This window comes from Scyliorhinus torazame, chromosome 3 (genome assembly GCF_047496885.1).
Source record: "Scyliorhinus torazame isolate Kashiwa2021f chromosome 3, sScyTor2.1, whole genome shotgun sequence".
Lineage (NCBI taxonomy): Eukaryota > Metazoa > Chordata > Chondrichthyes > Carcharhiniformes > Scyliorhinidae > Scyliorhinus > Scyliorhinus torazame.
The window spans coordinates 33,463,408-33,478,554 of NC_092709.1; the positions used below are offsets into that span (position 1 = coordinate 33,463,408).

The following is a 15,147-nucleotide window of genomic DNA, read 5'->3' on the forward strand; positions in this document are numbered from 1 at the left end:
AGAAGATTCTAAGGAGTGTTTCTTCAAGAGTGGAGTTTGGAAACACTCATGTAGATGTCAGAGTTCCAGTGAGACCAGTTGGATCACCGTGTGATGAGCATCAAGGGGGATTTGATGAGAAATCCACAGAAGTTATATTCATTGGCATCTGCCACTTGGTTTCAGAGTATGGTGTGCCTGACTACAGTTGGCTTGTTAGTTTACATGGACTGTATACTTAGAGAACATTATGGTTCAAGACATATTTTGTAACTTGTGTTATCCTTAGGATAGAGGTGTGGTGAAGGAGTATTGTATTATAGTTAATCTTTTCCTGTTTAATAATAGTTTTATTCTTTTGTTAAAAGGTTCTTCAGCAACCCGGTTACTCTGTTCATCCACAGAAACGGTTCAGTTTATGGTGAATGCGAACCCCAAGAATGTTGATAGTCAGGGATTCAGCAATAGTAACACAATTGAATGCCATTGGGGGCGGGGGGGGGGAAAGAGATGATTGGATTCCCTGCTTTTGGAGATGGGTATTGCCTAGCACTTGTGTGATGCACATGTTACTTGCCAGCCCAAGCCCAAATCTTGCCCAGGTCTTGCAGCCCAAGACCGAAGAGAAGAGCTGGCAATCAGGAAAAGGTTTCCTTGCCTATGTTTGACCTGATGCCAGTGGACTGTATGGGGTCTGGCGTCAATGTTGAGAACTGCCAGACTCCTTCCCACGGTATCGCACTAGCTTTGGTGGGTTTGTCCTGTTGGTGGGACAGGATATACCCAGGGATGGTGAATTCTGGCACATTGTTGGTACGGTATGATTCTATGAGCAGGGCTGTGAAGCTGTAGATTGACTAGTCTGTGGAAGAGCTCTCCCAATTTTGGTATAAGCCCCAGATGTTAGTCAGGAGGATTTTGCAGGCTCAAGTGGCTGGGTTTTTAAAAAAAAAAAATCATTTCCAGTGCCGAGGTTGATCTGTCCAGTTTCATTCCTTTTTATAGGCTTTGTAGCAGTTTTAATACAGCTAGAACAAAGAACAATACTGCACAGGAACAGGCCCTTCAGCCCTCCAAGCCTGCGGCGATCATGATGTCTGTCTAAACTAAAACCTTTTGCACTTATGGGGTCCCTCTATTCCCATTCTATTCATGTATTTGTCAAGATGCATCTTAAACGTCACTTTCCACCACCTCCCCCAGCAACAAGTTCCAGGCACTCACCATCCTCAGGGGGGGAAAAAAAAAAAAAAAACAACTTGCCCTGCACATCTCTAAACTTTGCCCCACACACCGTAAACCTTGCCCCACACACCTTAAACCTATGTCCTCTGGTAATTGACTTTTCCACCCTGTGAAAAAGCTTCTGACTATCCACTCTGTCCATGCCACTCATAATTTTGCAAACTTCTATCAGGTCGCCCCTCAATTTCCATTGTTCAGGTCGAAGGCCATTTCAGAGGGCATTTAAGAGTCAACAACATTGCTGTGGATCGGGAGTCACATATCTGCCAGACCCGGCGAGGATAGCAGTTTCCTTCCTTAAAGTGATTCGAACCGGTGTCCCCAGATCATTAGCCAGGGCCTCTGGATTACTAGTCTGGTGACATTACCCCTGCCTCCCCCTCTTTGTTAAAAAAAGTCCTCCTCAAATCAAATCTTTGATCAAACTTTTTTTCCTTTTATTTCATGTGTCTCTATAAAGAGCCTCAAGACTTTTGAAAATATTAATAGCACTACATAAATAAATTTGATATGGAACTTTTTCCAGCAGCTCCATTCGCAATTTGGGTTTTTTCGGATTTGCGAGGAAATTGCAATATTATAACAAGCTCTGTGCATATTGGACATTCTGCAGGCATTGGCTCTCAGCATCTTGACACATTGGGGACCAGTCACAATGCACAGCATTGTTAGAGGCATCGTTAATGACATTTTTGGCCCCATAGCATTGTCTAATTAATCTTTAAATGTTATACATTTTGGCTTGCAAGTGATGGCAGCACATGAAACGTGTCTACTCTGAAGCTGCCTCTGAGTTCCAAAATCTGAAACAAGGACAAAGTTAACTTGAGAAACACCATTTTGACCTCATGACATTTAGAATTTAGGGACAGTTCAATATATTTCCCTTCAAAAAGGTCCTCTGTCCTATACTGCTAGCTTATTCAAGATTGCACATTTGGACTTTCACAACATTGTTGCAAGAAAATGCAATGGCAGTTTCCAAAAATAATGATAAATCAGGGTTATAGCCCTTCAGCTGATGCTTTTTAAAATCTTATTTAGATTTCCGTGGTACTGTTTAATCAATTGCCATATATATCTTGCTTCGTACTATGTTCACCTGCTCAGTAATAATTTTGGCTGAGATTTAAAAACATTATTTCATATTGACTGCATACAATAAACATGGAGCAATCTCATAAGGCTGGATATGGATCCACACCTGAAAGATGAAAATAGAAGCATTTTAATCCATGCATCAACCAGTTTCCAAGCTAATGCAGAACTTACAACAGAAATCCATTGCATGCCCCAAGGATTTAGCGAACAATAACAAGCTGATTCTTCAATGATCTTCACTAATACTTTGCCAGGGGAAACATTCATGTTTAATGATGCCAAATAAATACTATTGTCTGGGACAATCCGTAATAATGACATTCAAATGACATTGCATGCATAGAGACAACTGCACATACACAAGACCCGAGGCAACGAGACGGATATTCAGTATCACATTACAGAGTCAGTGGGTCTGCTATCTGGAGTTAAGCGCAGGGCTTTGGTAAAGTTAAGCAGAGTTTATCATGAAATAGTTTTAGATTAAATGTCACAAGATCACAAACAACTAACAAAGAAATACATCACCACCAATCATGACATTTGATTTATATACTTCATAACTCAGGCTGTTTAGATAATACAAGATACAAATCATTGTATTCACTACATTCAACCGTTTAATTTATGTTATTCCAAATATAATTAACTTTAAAACAATTCATGCAAACATCACAAAATAAAACAATGAAAATTATTCATCTATCTTAAAAGACTTTTTTTTAAAAATGGGAATTCACTGCTAAGTTGTGCAAGGTAGAGACACTAATATACATTAGTTTACATTATTACATTTATATTACATTAGCTGTTTAGCACAGGGCTAAATCGCTGGCTTTGAAAGCAGACCAAGGCAGGCCAGCAGCACAGTTCAATTCCCGGAACAGCCTTCCCGAACAGGTGCCGGAATGTGGCGACTAGGGGCTTTTCACAGTAACTTCATTGAAGCCTACTTGTGACAATAAGCGATTTTCATTTTTCATTTCATATTTATATATGGGAGGGGAAAGGACTTCTGTGGATTTCTCGCCAGAGTTAGTGACACCTCAAAGGAAAGAACAAGTGCAGGAAAGGGGAGAACTGTGACTGGGCGGGCTAAGCACGAGGGAAAATAGAGGCCTTGCAGACAACGGTCCAGTCCAACTGCAATAATATACTTCAGAACTGTTACGATAAGGAGAACGTTTATGAGACGGCACTGCAAGCAGAAGGTAGTCCAAAGAGCACAGGTGCAGACTAGGTATATAGTATAGAAAATTCAAATATATCGCGATACCGTGCTCTGCAACCATAATTAAAAGTCCAGAAGGGTGTGCTACCTACCTACTGCCAGGGAAAGGGATATCTCGAAGCAGTTGGAAAAGAATTTGGGAGGTGATAGATCAAGTTGTCCTGGTTCTTGTTAGGTGAAATAAGAAACAACTGAAGGTGTAGGTTCACCAAAAATATACAGATGCTTAAAGGGTTAAATTATGAAGGCAGGTTGTATAAGGCTGGTTTGTATTTCTTTGAGTTTAGAAGCTTCATGGGTGATTTAATCAAGATAATGTCATTTGATATAGAGAAACCATTTCCACTAATGGGGGAACAATTTTGAAATTGAAGCCAAGCAAGTTCGATCAAAACCAGGAAACATTATTTCACACAAAGGGTAGTGGAAATCTGGAACACTATTTCCCAAAATATTTTGGATGCTGGTGAAATTTTCAGAACTAAGATCAATATAGTATTGTTAGGCAAGGGTATTAAAGGACTGTAGAAATAAGCAATATTCCTTCTATGGGTGCACAGTTGCTCAACACCCAAATGTACTGTGCGGAGAACAAACAGGCCTTGCACAATGTTCCCTTTAAGATGCACATGTCTGTGGCTGCTTGTCAACCTTAAAGGCACTGCCCAGTTCAACAAGCGGCACATGCACTTCAAGCAGAAATGAGAGGGACACCAGAACTAAAGCAGGTGCAGATCAGCTATGATCTAACAAAATGGCAGTGTACGCTCAAGAAGTCGAATGGCCAACTCCTATTACACAAGGCCATTGCATATTATAATGCTAAAAGGTAAATCATGCAATTAAATTTAAAAGAGTGCAATTTATACTTATTAACACAATGGGCGTGAACAAGGTAAAGCAGGCAAAATACTAGGCAGTCCATCAAGTCTGTTCGAACAGTCATGGTAAAATTCACCGTCATCATGCCTGGTGTACTTTGACTTGCTTTTAGTGGTGCAATCTCCTGGAACAAGCAAAAGACATTAAAAGAAATGTTAGGCCAGTTCAGAAATTTAAAAAATCTGGGAATTTTTTTTCTGACCCAAGTTCCATGGCATCAAATTGACTTTGAGGTTAATACCCACTGTCCCACTTTTTGTACAGTTATATCAGACAGTATGGAACTCATCCAGCCCTTTCTTGAACTGTTAGAGAATTCACACATACCATGCAAGTCTGTTAATTGTTCCAAGTGTTGATAACCATTTGCATAAAGAAAAAAATTTCACTGACATTTAACCTACTTTTGCAGAGCTTATAAACATGACACCCTGTCTTCCCTAATCTATTTCAAAAGTCAGTCCTGACAGAGAAGGGTCTAAATTCATGCCAAAAAAACCAAAAACAATTTAGCCCCTTCACTAATTTGAATATTTCAATTAAATCTCAGAGACCCGAGCTTTTCTAGAAGTGCGAGAGCTTTTAGAAATTGGCCTTATTTAACTAGATTTCCTTGTATACGTATTTTAAGGCTTCCAGTATCACCCACCATGTGAGGGGACCAGAAATGAACACAGTATTCAGGATGAGGCCTAACTAACTAAACTATTATACAAGGTCATTGTAGTTATTTGAATTTCACACCGAATCATCTTTGCTATATATCATGCCAATTTACTTGCCTCCCCAATAGTGGTACCAAGCCCCATAGTGGTATCATACTTATAACAATTGTCCATTCCAAAAAAACACCCAATTCAATCTGATATCAATCCCACCAGACTCCACCATAATTAAGTTAATTATTATGCAACCTCTTGTCAAAAGCTTCTTGAAACTCCTTGCCCCACCAATCTGGTTACCTTCTCAAAATTAAATATTTTCCAGGTAATTCCACCATTAATAGAAAACACAGGTACTTGCATGATTATTTAAAAAGAAATACAGCACTTGCACTCTTTTCTGATTCTCTTGGCAGACCAACCATCTTATAACCACCACAGCTTATAAAACGGTGCAGTTTCTGCTCACCTGCAGTCTGACCAAATTGGTGTGGCACATTGAAACGCAGTGATCACTACATTCGACCAAATAACAGTCGAGAGGGAAAAAAAGGACCACATTGAAAGCGCAAACAATAGTAAAATAATCTGAAATAAAAGTGAAATGAAATGAAAATAGCTTATTGTCACAAGTAGGCTTCAAATGAAGTTAGTCACCACATTCCAGCACCTGTTCGGGGAGGCGGTTACGGGAATTGAACCGTGCTGCTGGCCTGCCTTGGTCTGCTTTCAAAGCCAGCGATTTAGCCCTCTGCTAAACAGCCCCTAGTATCCTTATGATTAAAAGAAAATTTATAAAGATACTTCCTCTGCTACTTTATTTGCAGCAGCTAGTTTGTTTCAGATGACAAAATTAGAAAAACTACCTAGCATTAAAAAAATACACCCGTTCAGTCTTTTTTGGAAAATAAAGAGAAAAGGACGTGGAAAGATCTACTGCAATTTCAGTAAAAGTAACTAATTTATTTTGTCTGTATTTTATTTACAATAGTGGACATCAGAGATTCTAAAAATCAAGTACACTAACTTATGTACAATAAATTATTTTTCTTTTAATATAAATATATAAGAAATGCATAATGAGAAATCGTATTTTCAGCCCAACCTGATGACTCCTTAATGTCAGAGTTAAAATTACTCCTGGATAGCATTATATAGGAGTTAGCTTGAACAGTTCATTACAGACTGCTAATATCTTTCAAAAAAAAAAATTAAAAAAATTAGCGTACCCAATTATTTGTTTCCAAGTAAGAGGCAATTTAGGATGGCCCACTCTGCACACCTTTGCATTATGGGGGTGAAACCCACACAAACACAGGGAGAATGTGCAAACTCCACACAGACAGTGACCCCCGGGGCCAGAATCAAACCTGTATATACTGTTAATATCACTACTTAATTAATTTAAATGCCACAATACAAATATATTAATTTTAAATTCAAATTGTAATGACTCATAAATCAGAGGGTAGTCTCAGTAACCTCTCTACGCTATTGTAATAATGGCTTTATGAAAAAGTAAAAACCTATCTCCCAAAGCAAACTTCTCTTTAAATATAAATTTAGAGTACCCAATTATTTTTTTTCCAATTAAGGGGCAATTTAGCATGGCCAATCCTACCCTGTACATCTTTGGGTTGTGGGGGGGTGGGGGGGGTGAAACCCACGCAGACACAGGGAGAATGTGCAAACTCCACACGGACAGTGACCCAGGGCCAGGATTCGAATCTGGGTCCTCAGCGTCGTAGGCAGCAGTACTAACCACTGTGCCGCCCTGCAAAGCAAACTTTACTGTAGGTGCTGTAGTGGTAAATTCATTTCATCATCAGTATGCATGGCAATTGTGTGTAAATCAAACTTTTCTGCCCTTAAAGAAAATACAATCTGTTGCAGCCTACTTCATTTGAAGCCTACTTGTGACATTAATTATGTATTTGACCCAAGTAGGAGGCAGATATTGTCTGTCATTGAGTTACCACAGGTGGTCTCCGGAAATGAGGGTAGGTTAGAGAAGCTGTGGCTGCTTTCCTTGGGGCAAAGTAGATTTGATAGGCAGACCCAGAATTATGGTAGGTTCAGATAAAGCAGACCAAAAAAAAAAAACCTGTTCCCGTTAGCTGATGGTACAAGAGCTGGGGAGCAGGGGTTTATGGCTTGGGGCAAAAGCAATGAGGGGGAGGGGTGAAAGCGAGAGAGAAGAGAAACGAGAGGAAGAACGTTTTGAAAAACAATACAGCCCATGATAACTTGGTGTCCACGAGAGTGGTGGAAATGAGGATGAAAGAGTTCGAGAAATGTCGAGGAGAAAATATAGCCAGCATGGTAGCACATTGGTTAGCACTGCTGCTTCACAGCACCAGGGACCCGGGTTCAATTCTCAGCTTGGGCGTCTGTGTGGCGTCTGCACGTTCCCAGTGTCTGCGTTGGTTTCCTCCGGGTGCTGCGGTTTCCTCCCACAAGCCCCGGAAGATATGCTTGTGAGGTGCATTGGACGTTCTGAATTCTCTCGGTGTACCCAAACAGGCACCAGAGTGTGGCGACTAGGGGATTTTCACAGTAACTCAATTGCAGTGTTAATATAAGTCTACTTGTGACAATAAATAAGATTATATTATATTAAACGTTACAGAAATACAATTGGTGGGGGGGGGGGGGCGAGAATGGAACATATCTGGAGAAAGTTGGCACGGGCTCAAAAGCCTCCTGTTTGCCCTTAATGACTGTGGTTCTATATGCCGGACATACAACCCCCCCGGGTAGGGTAGCAGTCTTTTCAGAAACTAATTTCCAAGAGGCCAATGGCAGCTTAAAAATAAATCAGACCCAATGTCCACTGGCACGGAGCACCAGTGAGCTCACAGTAGCAGCCATAGCAACTCTCACCCCTTCCTTCTTTACCTGCCGGCTTCATAGTGAGTGGCCCGCTCAACACAAGGGATAAAATACTGGGACAAAACTCCAACACTAAAAAGGTAAGGCCAATGTGCATCAGTCACCAGGAACGCATGCTGCGTGTGAACTGTGTTATGGGCCAGGGTTTAGAGAACCCCAAAGTGTATCGTGGAGTTCCCCTGACCCCCAACTTTTAATAGATTGGGGTATGGGGAGCACACAGCTCACTCTACAGTTATGGTACAGCAGAAGTGGAAAGTATTGTTTAAAGCAAAACAACATTTATTCTATGAACTCAAGTTAACCTTTCCAAAACAAAGTGAACATCTTAGCAACCAGTAAGTCAAAGATAACCCCCAAAGAATACAACACTAAGTAATCCTTTAAGCGGTCCTTCTAACATCCAAAAGACTCAACAACCTTTAAACAGAAGCACATCAGGGTTTACATTCAATACTGAAAACATTTAAACTTCTGAATTCACCAAATGATCAAGAGATAGTCCTTCATGGCAGAGAGCTCAACAATACAGCTGCTTTGGCTGACTTCAGCTGCAACACACTGAAAAACGAAACCAAAAAGACAGACACACCCAAGCTTTTTCTCAAAAGTGAAACTAAAAAGCAGTATCAGAGCTCAGCTCCACCCACACTCTGTCATCACTGCAGTAACATGAGCAGCCAAACATTTCTTGGTGACATTCTCATGACACCTCCCCGCAAGAAAAAAAAATAAACCACCAACTTCAAGATGATTTCATTTTTCACTATCCTTTAAGAAATGCACACAGTAAATATACTTTTTGTTTAAAAAAACAACACGCCAACAGGTATAATAATATATTTCTTTTTTTTGCATTCTTCTTCCTCCAACTGAAATCCTTATGATTGACAGTCTCTTTTGAACAAGGTGGTCTCTGCACAATCCGTCCATTTCTCTACGCCTAGTCATTTCTCTTTAAAGTCAGATACTTTAGTTCAACCTGATCACAGAGTCCCTTGTAATTCTCCAACACAGGAGCATTGGTTATCACAGCATTTAGGCAGTCAAATGCCTTTTGAAAGTCCGCTGTCCACTGAAATTTTCAACGTTTCTTCAGCAAGTCCATCAGTGGAGCAATCACGTTACAAAACATTTGCACAAATGTTCGATCAAATCCACTCATGCCAAGAAATCGCATCATTTCCCTTTGTCTCAAGGGTATCGGAAACTCCTCAAGAAAAGTGATTTGGGCTTTTCCAAATTCACTTTTGGCTAGGTTTATCACCAAATCCGCCTCCTGAAGTCAATCGAATAACTCCATCAGATGTTTCAAATGTTCTGTCCATGTCTGGCTGAAAATTACCAGATCGTCGATGTATACCGCACAATTGGGTAATCCTGAAATGACTTTGTTAGGTAATCATTGAAATGTGGCTGGGACGTTTTTCATGCCAAATGGCATAACTTTGAATTGGTATATACCATAGAACATAGAAAATACAGCACAGAACAGGCCCTTCGGCCCACGATGTTGTGCCGAACCTTTGTCCTAGATTAATCATAGATTATCATTGAATTTACAGTGCAGAAGGAGGCCATTCGTCGTCGTCCCCCCCCCCCCCCCCCCCCCCGAGTCTGCACCGGCTCTTGGAAAGAGCACCCCACCCAAACTCAACACCTCCACCCAACACATCTGGAGTCACAAAAGCTGAACTCTCCTTCGACCTTTCGGCTAAAGGTATCTGCCAGTAACCTTTAAGTAAATCCAGTTTGGAAAGAAAAGCAGATTGTCCCACCTTCTCAATGCAATCCTCCAAGCGTGGGATAGGATAAGAGTCTGTTCTTGTAACTGCATTAACCTTTCTATAGTCCACACACAACCGTTGGGTACAGTCTGGTTTAGGCACCATCACTAATGGGTGAGCTCCATTGGCTGCAACGCATTTCAATTATGCTATTTTTAAGCATACTCTCAATCTTTTTGTTAACCTGTGCCAATTTTAAAGGATTAAGTCTATATGGATGTTGTTTGATAGGAACAGCATTTCCCACTTTTAGTACTTCCCAATTTATCCCCACAAACTTGCCATGTGATATCAATAACTCTTTCAGGTCAGTTCGTTTTTTCCTAGAAGGCAACGAAACAATTTATCCCAATTTTTAAGAATATCCCCATTTTCCAATTTAATTTGAGGTATGTCAAATTCAAAGTCATCTGGATTTGGTTCATCACTTTGAGTTAGAATCAGTAAAACCTCCTCCTTTGTTTCTCCTTCCCTTTCAAAGTACCTTTTAAGCATATTCACATGACACACTCGGTGAGTCTTCCTTCTATCTGGTGTTTTTAACCACATAATTCACCTCACTTAATTTCCTTTCAATCTGATAAGGTCCACAAAACCTAGCTTTTAAAGGCTCACCTCACCTACCACTGGTAACAACACTAAAAATTTATCTTCTCTGGGAAAACTACGAACTTTGGATTTCTTGTCCGTGACCAGTTTCATCACATTTTGTGCAACTTTCAAATGTTGTCTAGCCAATTCACCTGCTCTATTTAATCGTTCCCTAAAATTTGACACGTAATCCAATAATGTAACTTCCGATTACTCACCCACCAATTTTTCCTTAATCAATTTAAGTGGTCCTCTTACATCATGACCAAAAATTAGTTCAAAAGGACTAAATTTGGTTGACTCCTTAGGTGCATTCCTAATTGCAAACAGTACGAATGGAATTCCTTTATCCCAATCCTCTGGATAATCGTGACAATAAGCCCTCACAATGTCTTTATGTCTGATGCCACCTTTCTAACGCTCCCTGCGATTCTGGATGGTACGCAGTGGATTTAAATTGTTTTATTCCTAAGCTATCCATAACTTCTTTGAATAACCTAGAGGTAAAATTTGATCCTTAATCCGATTGCATTTCTATGGGCAGTCCATATCTAGTAAAGAATTTAAGTAACTCCTCTAATCTTTTTAGCTGTAATATTACGTACTGGAATGGCCTCTGGAAACGTAGTAGACACATCCATTATAGTCAAAAGATATTGATTCCCACTTTGTTTTTGGAAGCAGTCCTTCGCCATCAATTAGGACCCTTGTAAAAGGTTCCTCAAATGCTGGAATCGGTATTAAGGGCGCTGGTTTTATCACTGCTTGAGGTTTCCCTATCACTTGACATGTGTGACATGATTGACAAAATTTAACTACATCTTTAGTCCAGGCCAATAAAAATGTTTCTGGATTTTAGCTTGTGTTTTCCTTATCCCCAAATGACCTCATGTGCAACTCGCAACACCTCCTCTCTATATCCTACCGGCAATACTACTTGATGAACTTCTGCCCACATATGTAAAGGTCTCCATTTTCTCATCAAGACATCACTTTTATGGTAATAACACTCTGGTATACTCTCAGATTCCTCTTCCGTAGATGCTTTCTGATATATCCGTTTTATTTTTATATCTTTCTGTTGTAACTCCGCCAATTTTCCTGAACTAAAATATCCGCCTCATCCTCCACCTGTTCTTGTTCTTTTTCAACCAGCTGATCAAAAATGGTTTCTGATAATTGCACTTCAACTTCATCTTCACTCTTTGATTTCTCGTCTCTTAACCTGTGACTTTGCGGCCTTGTTACTACACAATCCGGAAAAATCCCAGGATATTCGTCCTTCAACACTTCAGTTGTCTGATTTTCCACTGGCTTATCAACCACAGTAGGCATCACTCCCACTTGCGATCCAGCTATATCATTACCCAAAATAAACTGTATTCCTGGACATGATAGTTTCTCTAATACTCCTACTACCACTTCACCACTCTTCACTGGACTTGCCAACCTTACCTTATATAATGGAACGCTACTCCCCTCACCCTGAATTCCACATATTACCAACTTTTCTGGCAACATTCTTCCCAACCTACATAAGTCCTCGTCTCGTATCATTAAAGATTGACTAGCTCCCTTAAAATTGTGACCTCTTTACCTGCTCCTCCTGATGCACACGAGTAAACTTTACCCACAAAAGTAAATTCTTAAAGACATCTGGCACCTTCTTATCAATCACCTCTTGATCAGGCTGTGTAATCTTTTGCACCTCCTTCGCTTCACTTGGGCTTTCCTTTCCCACTTTAACAAACCCCACTGTCTTACCACATCAGCCTTCCCAGTGCTTTTCTTCAACCACCAACACTGACTTTACATGGCCTAGTTTATTACAGTGAAAACATTTGAAACTTTTCATTTCTTTTTTAATCTGAGGTACACTCTTTATTGTCTCCCATCAGATCACCTTTACCACTGGAGTATTTCTCATGTCCCCAGTTTCTATCCCGCACAGGCTGAAACTGATGTCGGAAACCAAGCCTTGATTTATGAACTAATTCATAATCATCTGGTAATTTCTGCTGCTAATCTCAGTTTTAACCCTCTGCTCTTCCACATGAATACTCACTACATCAGGAACTGAATTTTTTAATTCCTACAAAAGTATAATTTCTCAGAGCTTCATTCGTTTGGTCTATTTTCAAAGCCCTTATCCACCTATCAAAAGTCCTCTGTTTGAGCCTTTCAAGCTCCATATATGTTTGACCAAATTCTTTCCTCAAATTTCTAAACATTTGTCTGTAAGCTTCAGGCACAAGTTCATATGCACCGAAGATGGATTTTTTTCACCTCCTCATACATCTCAGATGCCTCCTCCGGTAGTGATGCAAACACTTCACTAGCCTTACCTACCAGCTTTGTTTGAATCAGTAATACCTACATGTCCTGTAACCATTTCATTTGTTTAGCTATCTTCTCAAATGAAATGAAAAAGGCTTCTACCTCCTCATCAAACCTAGGTAATGCTTGGACATAATTAAATAGATCCCCACCACACCTTTGACTAAGACGCTCTGCCTCACTACCCTCCAACTGTACATTTCTCTTTACGTCTGCCAATTTTAACTGACTGTCATATTTCATGGCCATTTTCTGAAGTTCAAACTCTCTCTCTTTTTCCCTGATCTGCATCTCCCTTGCTTTTTCTTTTTGTTCTGCTAGGGCTATTCTTTCTTTCCTCCTTTCTTCTCTCTCCTTTTCTTTGTCCTCTCTATCTCTCACTCTTTCTTTTTCCTCTCTTTCGTATTCAAGCTGCTTTAATTCTTTCTCATGTTCCATTTGTTTAATCTGTCAGTGAATTTGTCATTTCCAATGAGTCAAACTATCTCAGGCAACTTTAAATGCTTAACCACCACCATAATTACCTCATCTTTTCACATTTTGTCAGGTAATGTTAACTGCAATGTTTTTGCAAATCTAACAATCTGCTTTTAGTCTCTGTCCGTAAGGTACTGCATGTGACCGTCTCCATCCGCAAAAACTTCTGAGCCTCTGAAAGAGCCATTGTCCACAACACACTCCCCACTTAAACTAAAATACCACACCTGAAAAGCAACCACAATATGCTCACCCCTCACTGCGTTTAAGTTCACTAAGCCAATCCATAGATAGACTTTTATGCCCCTCGAGCCCCCAATTGTTATGGGCCTGGGTTTAGAGAACCCCAAAGTGTATCGTGGAGTTCCCCTGACTCCCAACTTTTAATAGATTGGGGTATGGGGAGCACACAGCTCACTCTACAGTTATGGTACAGCAGAAGTGGAAAGTATTGTTTAAAGCAAAACAACATTTATTCTATGAACTCAAGTTAACCTTTCCAAAACAAAGTGAACATCTTAGCAACCAGTAAGTCAAAGATAACCCCCAAAGAATACAACACTAAGTAATCCTTTAAGCTGTCCTTCTAACATCCAAAAGACTCAACAACCTTTAAACAGAAGCACATCAGGGTTTACATTCAATACTGAAAACATTTAAACTTCTGAATTCATCAAATGATCAAGAGACAGTCCTTCATGGCAGAGAGCTCAACAATACAGCTGCTTTGGCGGACTTCAGCTGCAACACTTAAAACCCAAAAGACAGACACATCGAAGCGATTCCTCAAAGTGAAACTAAAAAGCAGAACCAGAGCTCAGCTCCACCCACACTCTGACATCACTGCAGTAACATGAGCAGCCAAACATTTCTTAAAGCAACATTCTCATGACAACGGAAATAACAAACGGCCACCGGTATAGGCCTGTGGCGCTTTATTCCAGACTGCCAGCCACCTTCACCGTATTTTAGCCACCAAGCGAAAGCACGCATCTGAGCAGATCCGCAAACTTTTGCTCAGCCTCTTTTATCCCCCCCCGCCCCAGGTGACAGCGTTTCCAAATCCCGGGTGTGTTTCCGTGACAACCTTCAGCACCTGGCCATAATTTACCAGAATTCCTCAGCACAAGGGCGGTTACCAACCAACCCGCCATACAGGAGAATAAGTCAACTCACAGAAGAGATGATAAACCACGTGGGAGCGAGTCACGGCCTCGGCCGAGCCCCTGACGGGGTGCGCGCCCTCGCCCCAATCTCCTGACGCACGGTTGGCGGAGGTTGACGCGGCCGCACTCGCGGTATAAAAGGGAAAGGGTGCGCACGCGCACATCGTCCCGTTTCCCCCCGCCGGGCCCGGCTGCCTCCAACCTGCGCGCGCGGTGACGTCAACGAGCGGCGGAGTGACCGCCCTGCGCGGGAAAGGGGGCGGGGAGCGAGAGAGCTGGGGGTGGGGCTAGAGCTGGCGTCGGGGCGGGGCTACGCTGAGGCGGCAGCGGCGGCCTTGTCGCCTGACTACGTGCTTCCCTTGGCGACGCGGGAGGGGGCGGGGAGGAGGCCTCTCTCGCGGCTCTGTCAGGCTGCGGCTTTTGAGCAGCGGCGGCGGGGATAGGGAAAAGAAAGGGGGGAGGGACGTCAATCGAATCACGAGAGCGAGCGGGGCCAAGGAAGAGTGGGGGGGGGGGGGGTGTGTGTGGGGCGATCCCTGCTTGCCAACAGCCGGACACACAGGGAGAGAGAGATCGGGGCCGCACATTCTCACCCTGCCTCCTGTAAGCGGAGAAGAAGTCAAGGTAACATTCAGCAGATGCTGGGCTGTTTTCATTCTGCTCCTCTTGCCGGGAGGGGAGCGGGGCGCAATCGTACGTTCCCTTGCGGCGAAGTTAAACCCCGGACGCGGTGGGGGCGTGTTTGTGTTTTTAAATGTCAGCCGGCGGCCTCGAGCTGCGTAAGAACGGTTTAAATA

The 15,147-nt window shown here is 41.7% G+C and overlaps 1 protein-coding gene and 1 long non-coding RNA gene across 3 annotated transcripts in view; one reads left to right on the forward strand and one right to left on the reverse strand.

Moving 5' to 3' along the window:
• Window positions 1-2,571: 2,571 nt before the first annotated feature.
• Window positions 2,572-14,551, reverse strand: LOC140408404 (uncharacterized). The gene is made up of 2 exons (XR_011940100.1): window positions 14,361-14,551; window positions 2,572-4,562 (listed from the first exon to the last, which is right to left on the reverse strand). It is a non-coding gene; the product is annotated as an uncharacterized lncRNA (long non-coding RNA).
• A 311-nt stretch (window positions 14,552-14,862) lies between these two features.
• Window positions 14,863-15,147, forward strand: part of kiaa0232 (KIAA0232 ortholog) — a 112,264-nt gene continuing 111,979 nt past the window's right edge. For both annotated transcript variants that reach the window (XM_072495555.1, XM_072495557.1), the window contains exon 1: window positions 14,863-14,974. The gene's annotated coding sequence lies outside the window, so the exon portion shown is untranslated. The remainder of the gene's footprint in view (window positions 14,975-15,147) is intronic.